Raw genomic sequence first — 11,860 nt, forward strand, 5'->3', positions numbered from 1 at the left:
CTTTCCCCTTCTGAATGAACTGAAGCTCAACCTCCAGGGCCTTTCCGCCGTCGTGCCTTAGTCCGGCGTCCATCTAGATGAGCTAGCGCGTTGGTGCTATTGGAAATATGCCCTAGAGGCAATAATAAATTGATTATTATTATATTTCCTTGTTCATGATAATCGTTTATTATCCATGCTAGAATTGTATTGATAGGAAACTCAGATACATGTGTGGATACATAGACAACACCATGTCCCTAGTAAGCCTCTAGTTGACTAGCTCGTTGATCAATAGATGGTCACGGTTTCCTGACCATGGACATTGGATGTCGTTGATAACGGGATCACATTATTAGGATAATGATGTGATGGACAAGACCCAATCCTAAGCCTAGCACAAGATCATGTAGTTCGTATGCTAAAGCTTTTCTAATGTCAAGTATCATTTCCTTAGACCATGAGATTGTGCAACTCCCGGATACCGTAGGAGTGCTTTGGGTGTGCCAAACGTCACAACGTAACTGGGTGGCTATAAAGGTACACTACCGGTATCTCCGAAAGTGTCTGTTGGATTGGCACGAGTCGAGACTGGGATTTGTCACTCTGTGTAAACGGAGAGGTATCTCTGGGCCCACTCGGTAGGACATCATCATAATGTGCACAATGTGATCAAGGAGTTGATCACGGGATGATGTGTTACGGAACGAGTAAAGAGACTTGCCGGTAACGAGATTGAACAAGGTATCGGGATACCGACGATCGAATCTCGGGCAAGTATCGTACCGCTAGACAAAGGGAATTGTATACGGGATTGATTAAGTCCTTGACATCGTGGTTCATCCGATGAGATCATCGTGGAACATGTGGGAGCCAACATGGGTGTCCAGATCCCGCTGTTGGTTATTGACCGGAGAGTCATCTCGGTCATGTCTGCATGTCTCCCGAACCCGTAGGGTCTACACACTTAAGGTTCGGTGACGCTAGGGTTATAGAGATATTAGTATGCGGTAACCCGAAAGTTGTTCGGAGTCCCGGATGAGATCCCGGACGTCACGAGGAGTTCCGAAATAGTCCGGAGGTAAAGAATTATATATAGAAAATGCTATTTCGGCCATCGGGACAAGTTTCGGAGTCACCGGTATTGTACCGGGACCACCGGAAGGGTCCCGGGGGTCCACCGGGTGGGGCCACCCCCGGGGGGCACATGGGCTGTAGGGGGTGTGCCTTGGCCTATATGGGCCAAGGGCACCAGCCCCAAGAGGCCCATGCGCCAAGAGAAGAGGGATAGGAAGAGTCCTAAAGGGGGAAGGCACCTCCTAGGTGCCTTGGGGAGGATGGACTCCTCCCTTGGCCGCAACCTTCCTTGGAGGAAGGGGCAAGGCTGCGCCCTCCCCCTCTCCCTTGGCCCTATATATAGTGGGGGGAAGGGAGGGCAACCATACCTAAGCCCTAGCGCCTCCCTCTCCCTCCCATGACACACCTTCCTCCTCCCGCAGCGCTTGGCGAAGCCCTGTTGAAATCCCGCTACTTCCACCACCACGCCGTCGTGCTGTTGGATCTCCATCAACCTCTCCTTCCCTCTTGCTGGATCAAGAAGGAGGAGACATCGCTGCTCCGTACGTGTGTTGAACGCAGAGGTGCCGTCCATTCGGCACTTGGTCATCGGTGATTTGGATCACGACGAGTACGACTCCATCAACCCCGTTCACTTGAACACTTCCGCTTAGCGATCTACAAGGGTATGTAGATGCACTCTCCTTCCCCTCGTTGCTGGTCTCTTCATAGATAGATCTTGGTGACACGTAGGAAAATTTTGAATTTCTGCTACGTTCCCCAACAGTGGCATCATGAGCTAGGTCTATGCGTAGTTTCTATTTACGAGTAGAACACAAAGTAGTTGTGGGCGTTGATTTTGTTCAATATGCTTGCCGTTACTAGTCCAATCTTGATTCGGTGGCATTGTGGGATGAAGCGGCCCGGACCGACCTTACACGTACTCTTACGTGAGACTGGTTCCACCGACTGACATGCTCTAGTTGCATAAGGTGGCTAGCGGGTGTCTGTCTCTCCCACTTTAGTCGGATCGGATTCGATGAAAAGGGTCCTTATGAAGGGTAAATAGCAATTGGCATATCACGTTGTGGTTTTTGCGTAGGTAAGAAACGTTCTTGCTAGAAACTCATAGCAGCCACGTAAAACATGCGAACAACAATTAGAGGACGTCTAACTTGTTTTTGCAGGGTATGCTATGTGATGTGATATGGCCAAAAGGATGTGATGAATGATATATGTGATGTATGAGATTGATCATGTTCTTGTAATAGGAATCACGACTTGCATGTCGATGAGTATGACAACCGGCAGGAGCCATAGGAGTTGTCTTAATTTATTTATGACCTGCGTGTCAACATAAACGTCATGTAATTACTTTACTTTATTGCTAACCGTTAGCTGTAGTAGTAGAAGTAATAGTTGACGAGACAACTTCATGAAGACACGATGATAGAGATCATGATGATGGAGATCATGGTGTCATGCCGGTGACGATGATGATCATGGCGCCCCGAAGATGGAGATCAAGAGGAGCAAAGTGATGATGGCCATATCATGTCACTATTTGGTTGCATGTGATGTTTATCATGTTTATACATCTTATTTGCTTAGAACGACGGTAGTAAATAAGATGATCCCTCATTACAATTTCAAGAATGTGTTCTCCCCTAACTGTGCACCGTTGCTAAGTTCGTCGTTTCGAAGCACCACGTGATGATCGGGTTTGATAGATCCTTACGTTCACATACAACGGGTGTAAGACAGTTTTACACATGCAAAACACTTAGGGTTAACTTGACGAGCCTAGCATGTACAGACATGGCCTCGGAACACAAGAGACCGAAAGGTCGAGCATGAGTCGTATGGTAGATACGATCAACATGAAGATGTTCACCGATGATGACTAGTCCGTCTCACGTGATGATCGGACACGGCCTAGTTGACTCGGATCATGTAATCACTTAGATGACTAGAGGGATGTCTATCTGAGTGGGAGTTCATAAGATGAACTTAATTATCTTGAACATAGTCAGAAGGTCTTCGCAAATTATGTCGTAGCTCGCGCTTCAGTTCTACTATTTAGATATGTTCCTAGAGAAAATTTAGTTGAAAGTTGATAGTAGCTATTATGCGGACTAGGTCCGTAAACTGAGGATTGTCCTCATTGCTTCATAGAAGGCTTATGTCCTTAATGCACCGCTCAGTGCGCTGAACCTCGAACGTCGTCTGTGGGTGTTGCGAACATCTGACATACACATTTTTGATAACTACGTGATAGTTCAGTTAAACGGTTTAGAGTTGAGGCACCGAAGACGTTTTGAAACGTCGCGAAACATATGAGATGTTTCGAGGGCTGAAATTGGGATTTCAGGCTCGTGCCCACGTCAAGAGGTATAAGACCTCCGACGATTTTCTTAGCCTACATACTAAGGGAGAAAAGCTCAATTGTTGAGCTTGTGCTCAGATTGTTTGAGTACAACAATCATTTGAATCAAGTGGGAGTTGATCTTCCAGATAAGATAGTGATGTTTCTCCGAAGTCATTACCACCAAGCTGCTAGAGCTTCGTGATGAACTATAATATATCAGGGACATATATGATGATCCTTGAGATATTCGCGATGTTTGACACCGCGAAAAGTAGAAATCAAAAGGGAGCATCAATTGTTGATGGTTAGTAAAACCACTAGTTTCAAGAAGGGCAAGGGCAAGAAAGGGATACTTCATGGAACAACAAATCAGTTGCTGCTCTAGTGGAGAAACCCAAGGTTGAACCCAAACCCGAGACTGAGTGCTTCTGTAATAAGGGGAACAGCCACTGGAGCAGAATCACCCTAGATACTTGGTAGATGAGAAGGCTATCGATAGAAGTATATTGGATATACATTATGCTAATGTGTACTTTACTAGTACTCCTAGTAGCACCAGGGTATTAGATACCGGTTCGGTTGCTAAGTGTTAGTAACTCGAAATAAAAGCTACGGAATAAATGGAGACTAGCTAAAGGTGAGCTCACGATATGTGTTGGAAGTATTTCCAATGTTGATCAAATATCGTACGCTCCCTCTACCATCGAGATTGGTGTTTGCGTTGAGCATAGACATGATTGGATTATGTCTATCGCAATACGGTTATTCATTTAAGGAGAATAATGGTTACTTTGTTTATTTGAATAATACCTTCAATGGTCTTACACCTAAAATGAATGGTTTATTGAATCTCAATCGTAGTGATACACATGTTCATGCCAAAATATAGTAATGATAGTACCACCTACTTGTGGCACTGCCACGTAAGTCATATCGGTATAAAACGCATGAAGAAGCTCCATGTTGATGGATCTTTGGGCTCACTCGTTTTTGAAAAGTTTGAGACATGCGAACCATGTCTATTGGTGTATATGCATGAAGAAACTCCATGCAGATGGACCGTTTGAACTCACTTGATTTTGGAATCACTTGAGACATGCAAATCATACCACATGGGCAAGATGACTGAAAGCCTCGGTTTCAGTAAAATGGAACCAGAAAGCAACTTGCTGGAAGTAATATATTTTGATGTGTGCAATCCAATGAGTGCTGAGGCGTGTAGTGGATATCGTTATGTTCTTACTTCACAGATGATTTGAGTAGATGTTGAGTATATTTACTTGATGAATCACGAGTCTGAATTATTGAAATGTTCAAGTAATTTCAGGGTGAAGTTGAAAGATCATCGTGACAAGAGGATAAAAGATCTATGATATGATCATAGAGATGAATATCTTAATTACGAGTTTGGCACGGAATTAAGACATTGTGGAAATTGTTTCACAACTAATACAGCCTGGAACACCATAGTGTGATGGTGTGTCCGAACATCATAACTGCACCCTATTGGATATGATGCATACCATGATGTCTCTCATTGAATTACCACAATAGTTTTATGGGTTAGGCATTAGAGACAACCACATTCACTTTAAATAGGGCACCACGTAATTCCGATGAGATGACACCGTATGAACTATGGTTTAGAGAAACCTAAGCTGTCATTTCTTAAAAGGTTTGGGGCTGCGACGCTTATGTGAAAAAGTTTCAGGCTGATAAGCTCGAACCCAAAGCGGATAAATGCATCTTCATAGGACACCCAAAAACAGTTGGGTATACCTCCTGTCTCAGATCCGAAAGCAATAAGGGATTATTTCAAGAATCGGGTCCTTTCTCGAGGAAAAGTTTCTCTCGAAAGAATTGAGTGGGGAATGGTGGAGACTTGATGAGGTTATTGAACCATCTCTTCAACTAGTGTGTGGCAGGGCACAGGGAGTTGTTCCTGTGGCACCTACACCAATTGAAGTGGAAGCTTATGATAGTGATCATGAAACTTCAGATCAAGTCACTGCCAAACCTCGTGGGATGACAAGGATGCGCACTACTTCAGAGTGGTACGTGATCCTGTCTTGGAAGTCATGCTGCTAGACAACAATGAACCTACGAGCTATGGAGAAGCGATGGTGGGCCCGGATTCCGATAAATGGCTCGAGGCCATATAATCCGAGAGAGGATCCATATATGAAAACAAAGTGTAGACTTTGGAAGAACTACTTGATGGTCGTAAGGCTATTGAGTACAGATGGATTTTAAAAGGAAGACAGACAATGATGGTAAGTGTCACCATTGAGAAAGCTCGACTTGTCGTTAAGGTGTTTCCCGACAAGTTCAAGGAGTTAACTACGGTGAGACTTTCTCACTCGTAGCGATGCTAAGAGTCTGTTGGAATTATATTAGCGATTACTGCATTATTTATGAAATCTTGCAGATAGGATGTCAAAATATTGTTTCCTCGACGATTTTCTTGAGGAAAGGTTGTATGTGATACAACCGGAAGGTTTTGTCAATCCTGAAAGATGCTAATAAGTATGCAAAGCTCCAGCAATCCTTCTAAGGACTGGAGTAAGCATCTCGGAGTTGGAATGTACGCTTTGATGAGATGATCAAAGATTTTGGGTTTATACAAAGTTTATGAGAAACTTGTATTTCCAAAGAAGTGAGTGGGAGCACTATAGAATTTCTGATAAATATATGTTGACATATTGTTGATCAGAAATGACGTAGAATTTCTGGAAAGCATATAGGGTTATTTGAAAAGTGTTTTTTAATGGAAAACCTGGATTAGGCTACTTGAACATTGAGCATCGAGATCTATAAGGATAGATCAAAACGCTTAATGGTACTTTCAAATGAGCACATTCCTTGACATGATCTTGAAGGTGTTCAAGATGGATCAGTCAAATAAGGAGTTCTTGCCTGAGTTATAAGGTATGAAGTTAAGACTTAAAGCTCGACCACGGCAAAATAGAGAGAAAGGACGAAGGTTGTCCCCTATGCTTAAGACATAGGCTCTACAGTATGCTATGTAGTGTACCGCACCTGAAGTGTGCCTTTCCATGAGTCAGTCAAGGGGTACAAGAGTGATCCAAGAATGGATCACAGTACAGCGGTCAAAGTTATCCTTAGTAACTAGTGGACTAAGGAATTTTCTCGGTTATGGAGGTGATAAAGAGTTTGACGTAAAGAGTTACGACGATGCAAGCTTAACACCTATCCGGATAGCTCTGAGTAGAGATACCGGATACGTATAATGGAGCAACAATTTAGAATAACTCCAAGTAGAACAGTTATTTGAAATGGCTCCAAATAGAGCGTGGTAGCTGCATCTAGGAGATGACATAGAGATTTGTAAAGCACACACGGATCTGAAAGGTTCAGACCCGTTGACTATAACCTCTCTCACAAGCATAACATGATCAAACCCAGAACTCTTTGGGTGTTAGTCACATGGGGATGTGACCTTGAGTGTTAATCACATATCGATGTGAACTAGATTATTGACTCTAGTGCAAGTGGGAGACTGTTGGAAATATGCCCTAGAGGCAATAATAAATTGATTATTATTATATTTCCTTGTTCATGATAATCGTTTATTATCCATGCTAGAATTGTATTGATAGGAAACTCAGATACATGTGTGGATACATAGACAACACCATGTCCCTAGTAAGCCTCTAGTTGACTAGCTCGTTGATCAATAGATGGTCACGGTTTCCTGACCATGGACATTGGATGTCGTTGATAACGGGATCACATCATTAGGATAATGATGTGATGGACAAGACTCAATCCTAAGCCTAGCACAAGATCATGTAGTTCGTATGCTAAAGCTTTTCTAATGTCAAGTATCATTTCCTTAGACCATGAGATTGTGCAACTCCCGGATACCGTAGGAGTGCTTTGGGTGTGCCAAACGTCACAACGTAACTGGGTGGCTATAAAGGTACACTACCGGTATCTCCGAAAGTGTCTGTTGGGTTGGCACGAATCGAGACTGGGATTTGTCACTCCGTGTAAACGGAGAGGTATCTCTGGGCCCACTCGGTAGGACATCATCATAATATGCACAATGTGATCAAGGAGTTGATCACGGGATGATGTGTTACGGAACGAGTAAAGAGACTTGCCGGTAACGAGATTGAACAAGGTATTGGGATACCGACGATCGAATCTCGGGCAAGTATCGTACCGCTAGACAAAGGGAATTGTATACGGGATTGATTAAGTCCTTGACATCGTGGTTCATCCAATGAGATCATCGTGGAACATGTGGGAGCCAACATGGGTATCCAGATCCCGCTGTTGGTTATTGACCGGAGAGTCATCTCGGTCATGTCTGCATGTCTCCCGAACCCGTAGGGTCTACACGCTTAAGGTTCGGTGACGCTAGGGTTATAGAGATATTAGTATGCGGTAACCCGAAAGTTGTTCGGATTCCCGGATGAGATCCCGGACGTCACGAGGAGTTCAAAAATGGTTCGGAGGTAAAGAATTATATATAGGAAGTGCTATTTCGGCCATCGGGACAAGTTTCGGGGTCACCGGTATTGTACCGGGACCACCGAAAGGGTCCCGGGGGTCCACCGGGTGGGGCCACCTGCCCCGAGGGGCCACATGGGCTGTAGGGGGTGCGCCTTGGCCTATATGGGCCAAGGGCACCAGCCCCAAGAGGCCCATGTGCCAAGAGAAGAGGGAAAGGAAGAGTCCTAAAGGGGGAAGGCACCTCCTAGGTGCCTTGGGGAGGATGGACTCCTCCCTTGGCCGCACCCTTCCTTGGAGGAAGGGGCAAGGCTGAGCCCTCCCCCTCTCCCTTGGCCCTATATATAGTGGGGGGAAGGGAGGGCAACCATACCTAAGCCCTGGCGCCTCCCTCTCCCTCCCATGACACACCTTCCTCCTCCCGCAGCGCTTGGCGAAGCCCTGTTGGAATCCCGCTACTTCCACCACCACGCCGTCGTGCTGTTGGATCTCCATCAACCTCTCCTTCCCCCTTGCTGGATCAAGAAGGAGGAGACGTCGCTGCTCCGTACGTGTGTTGAACGCGGAGGTGCCGTCCATTCGGCACTTGGTCATCGATGATTTGGATCACGATGAGTACGACTCCATCAACCCCGTTCACTTGAACGCTTCCGCTTAGCGATCTACAAGGGTATGTAGATGCACTCTCCTTCCCCTCGTTGCTGGTCTCTCCATAGATAGATCTTGGTGACACGTAGGAAAATTTTGAATTTCTGCTACGTTCCCCAACAGGTGCCCGTTCGTGCAGCCGCTTCGGTGGAACCGGAGCCCCCATCGGCGCCGGCCAGAACTGCATCGCCGCTCAAAGGCGCGGAGCATGGCTAGTGGAGCCCCCATCGGCGCCGGCCAGACCTGCGTCGCCGCTCAGAGGCGCGGAGCCTGGCAGGCGGCTACGGGACCACATCCCATCTTGCCTAGGCTCGGCTGGCCGCGGCCCAGCCGTGCAGCAGCTTGTCCAGAACCGGCGCCTCAATCGGCGTCCGCCGGACCCGCGGGACGGCCACACAACAGGGAAGCGCGTCAGGCTTGTGTAGGAGCTTTGAGGAGGGGTCAAGGGAGCAAGAGGTAGGACGCCGTCGACCGCAGCGTCGACGCCATGGATTTGATGCGCCCTTGGAGAGGAAGAAGGTGGGACAGAGATGCTTGGAGGGGGGAGAGGGACTGCAGTATTCGGCTCCAGCTCGGGTCGGCACTTCCGTCCTCAACAAAGGCGCCGGCCTGCAGCTCGTGGATTCAGCATCACCTGCACAGGACACAGGTAAATCTCCTTCTTCTTGTGTTGCTCCTGTCTGATGCAGATTGAGTTGTGAGAAAGCTGAGAGCAGGCATTGTGTTTAATAAAAATTCTTTCCATGCTATTGTCAATCTTGTGCTCGCAACGCTCGAAGGCTTGGACCAATTGATCTGTTGTCTGCTCGCTCTGAGCTTCTAGGTTTGACATTTGGACAGATGGTTATGTCTGCACTTTTATCAATAGAATTAAAATTGATTGTTGGGATCCCTATCATCACACTTAAATTGAAGAATAACTGAGAGGTCGGATGAGCATGATGCCTGCGGACATTGTGCATAGATAATTCTGTGAACGAGTATATTTGATTGGCAAGATGGAGTAGCATTCAGTTAACGGTACATACAAGTTCCAGTAAAAATCAGTTGCAACTTGGAAGTCTAACACATATCAGATAAAACTCTCGAGAACAAATAGATTAGGTTGGCTTCGGTTGATTGAGAACGAATTGATTTTGTTCTGTCATCAAACCAGAGTCAGAGGTCCCAATGCTCCCTTGCAGTGAGGGATTCAGCACGGAATATTGCCGGTGTAAATATGTATACATGTGATTTGTTGGATGACCCTGTGAATAAAATTAGAGAAGTTTAGTTTCATTGAAGTTCTGAAATTATACTTGAAACGAAAGTGTGGACTGCTTATACCACTGGAATATTGTGTGCTTCTTGGATCTGCGGTGACATTGGGATGGTATGACCACTTGATTGCAACATTGAAGCATTTAGGATAGATGTTGGATTCGGTAGATGGAGGAAGTCTTGATTTTCTCCTATCATCGAACCAGATTTAGAGGCCCCAATGGTCCCTTGCAGCGAGGTGTACATGTTATTTGTCGGATGACCCTGCGGAGAAAGCAAAGTTCAGTTGCACTGAAGTTTAAAAAATAGGAAATTTGAAAGTATGTACTGCTTCTACCATTGCTGCATTATATGGTTGGAATCCAGCCAACAGTTGATGGGTATGTGGTGGCATAGGGATGGTATTACCAATTGATGGCTGCATTGAAGCACTTAGCATAGTATTGTAGTGTAACTGATACGCAGCCATTTGATTCGTGAAAAATTCCATAGGACCCTGTAGAAAATGATAGAGAAAGGTCAGTACAGTTGAGGTTTTATAAGAGGTTTTATAAGAAACAAGCGACATAGTATTATTATCAGTGACGGTTCATGAGGCTGTAGTTGTATAATATCATTTGTGTTCTTTTTCTTCTTTGAAGCTGCTTTCTTCAAAGGACCCTGTTGAAAATGATAGAGAAACGTCAGCATGTTGAAAGTTTTATATGAATCGAATAACAAAATATTATACCGTTGAGGGGCCACGAGGCTCTAGTTGCATAATATTAGTTGTGTTCTTTTTCTTCTTTGAAGTTGCTTTCTCAAATCCACCAACGGGTCTTTTTGATCCTTTCACAGTCTTCTCCTTGACCTTCATACCTTTTGGTTTTGCAAGCCCCTCTCCGTGTTTTGAAATTCTACTAGAGGCGATGTTTACTCCTGCCACTGTAATGCTAAATATCATTCTTTGTTCAACAATAGTCTAGGCAATTATTGTTAGTATAGTTTGTACCTTCTTTAGTATAGGAAGTACCCAAATCAGTATCAGCACTAACCAAATCTTTATCAGCACTAACCAAATTTGGATTAGCGCAAACCAAATCTGGATCAGGGCTAACTAAATCTGGATCAGCTCTAATCTTCAAGCATTTCTCCACATCTTGTGCTAATTGCTCTGCACACTTCGCAGCCTTATAGTATGATTCTTCTGACTCAGCGGCACAAGCAGCTATTTTCACAAATATTCTGCACAGTTCCTTGTAGCGGTTAGACATTCTTGCTTTTAGGTTATCATGCGGGTTGCATTTGCTTGTTATATCTAGAACTTTGGCATCAATTGTCCATCTTTTCAAGATATATTCACCAGGGATATGCTTGATATTGTTAATATCAAGTACCTTTAAGCAATGAGAGGAAAGAATTCCAGCAAACTCAAACCTTTTGCAACTGCAGCTAACCTTTTCATCTTCTGGAATGAATCTAACAACATGTTCACATTGTGTGCCATGAAATTTTACTACATAAATCTTCAGCTCCGTGTCACTTTCATCACAAAGCAATGTGTCGTAGTTCAGAGTCCGAAGCACTTGATCTTGAAACATCTTGAATATTGCTGGAGTATATGTACCTGCAGCTTGTTTTAACATATAGCTAGATTCAACCTTCAACTTGGGAGTAGTCTGTGTTGCTTTAAAGTCATACTTCACCTCTTCACATCTTTTATCCGAAACTAGCCGTTCAAAATGCTCAAAGAAAGTAAGCATGTCATATTTAATACTAATGTATCTCTTCAGCTCATTGTTCATGCTTTCACTTCTTTGGGTGGTACTCATGTGGGCAGAGAACGTATTTTTGCCGTACACTAGTGCCCAATGTTCCTTTTTCTCAAATAGCCTTTGCATCCATTCATTGTCACGCAATCCATACTTGTCAATCATTTTATCCCATGCACCTACAAATTCATCCTCCTCTTCTATATCATAAATACAGTGCTGAAAATCAACATTGAACTTCTTATATTCATCAACAACTCCGGCGAGGTGCTTGCAAGCATTTTGATTCATATGCCACACACAAAGTCTATGGTGAGAG

The sequence above is a fragment of the Triticum dicoccoides genome, chromosome 7A (assembly GCF_002162155.2).
Source record: "Triticum dicoccoides isolate Atlit2015 ecotype Zavitan chromosome 7A, WEW_v2.0, whole genome shotgun sequence".
Taxonomy (NCBI): Eukaryota; Viridiplantae; Streptophyta; class Magnoliopsida; order Poales; family Poaceae; genus Triticum; species Triticum dicoccoides.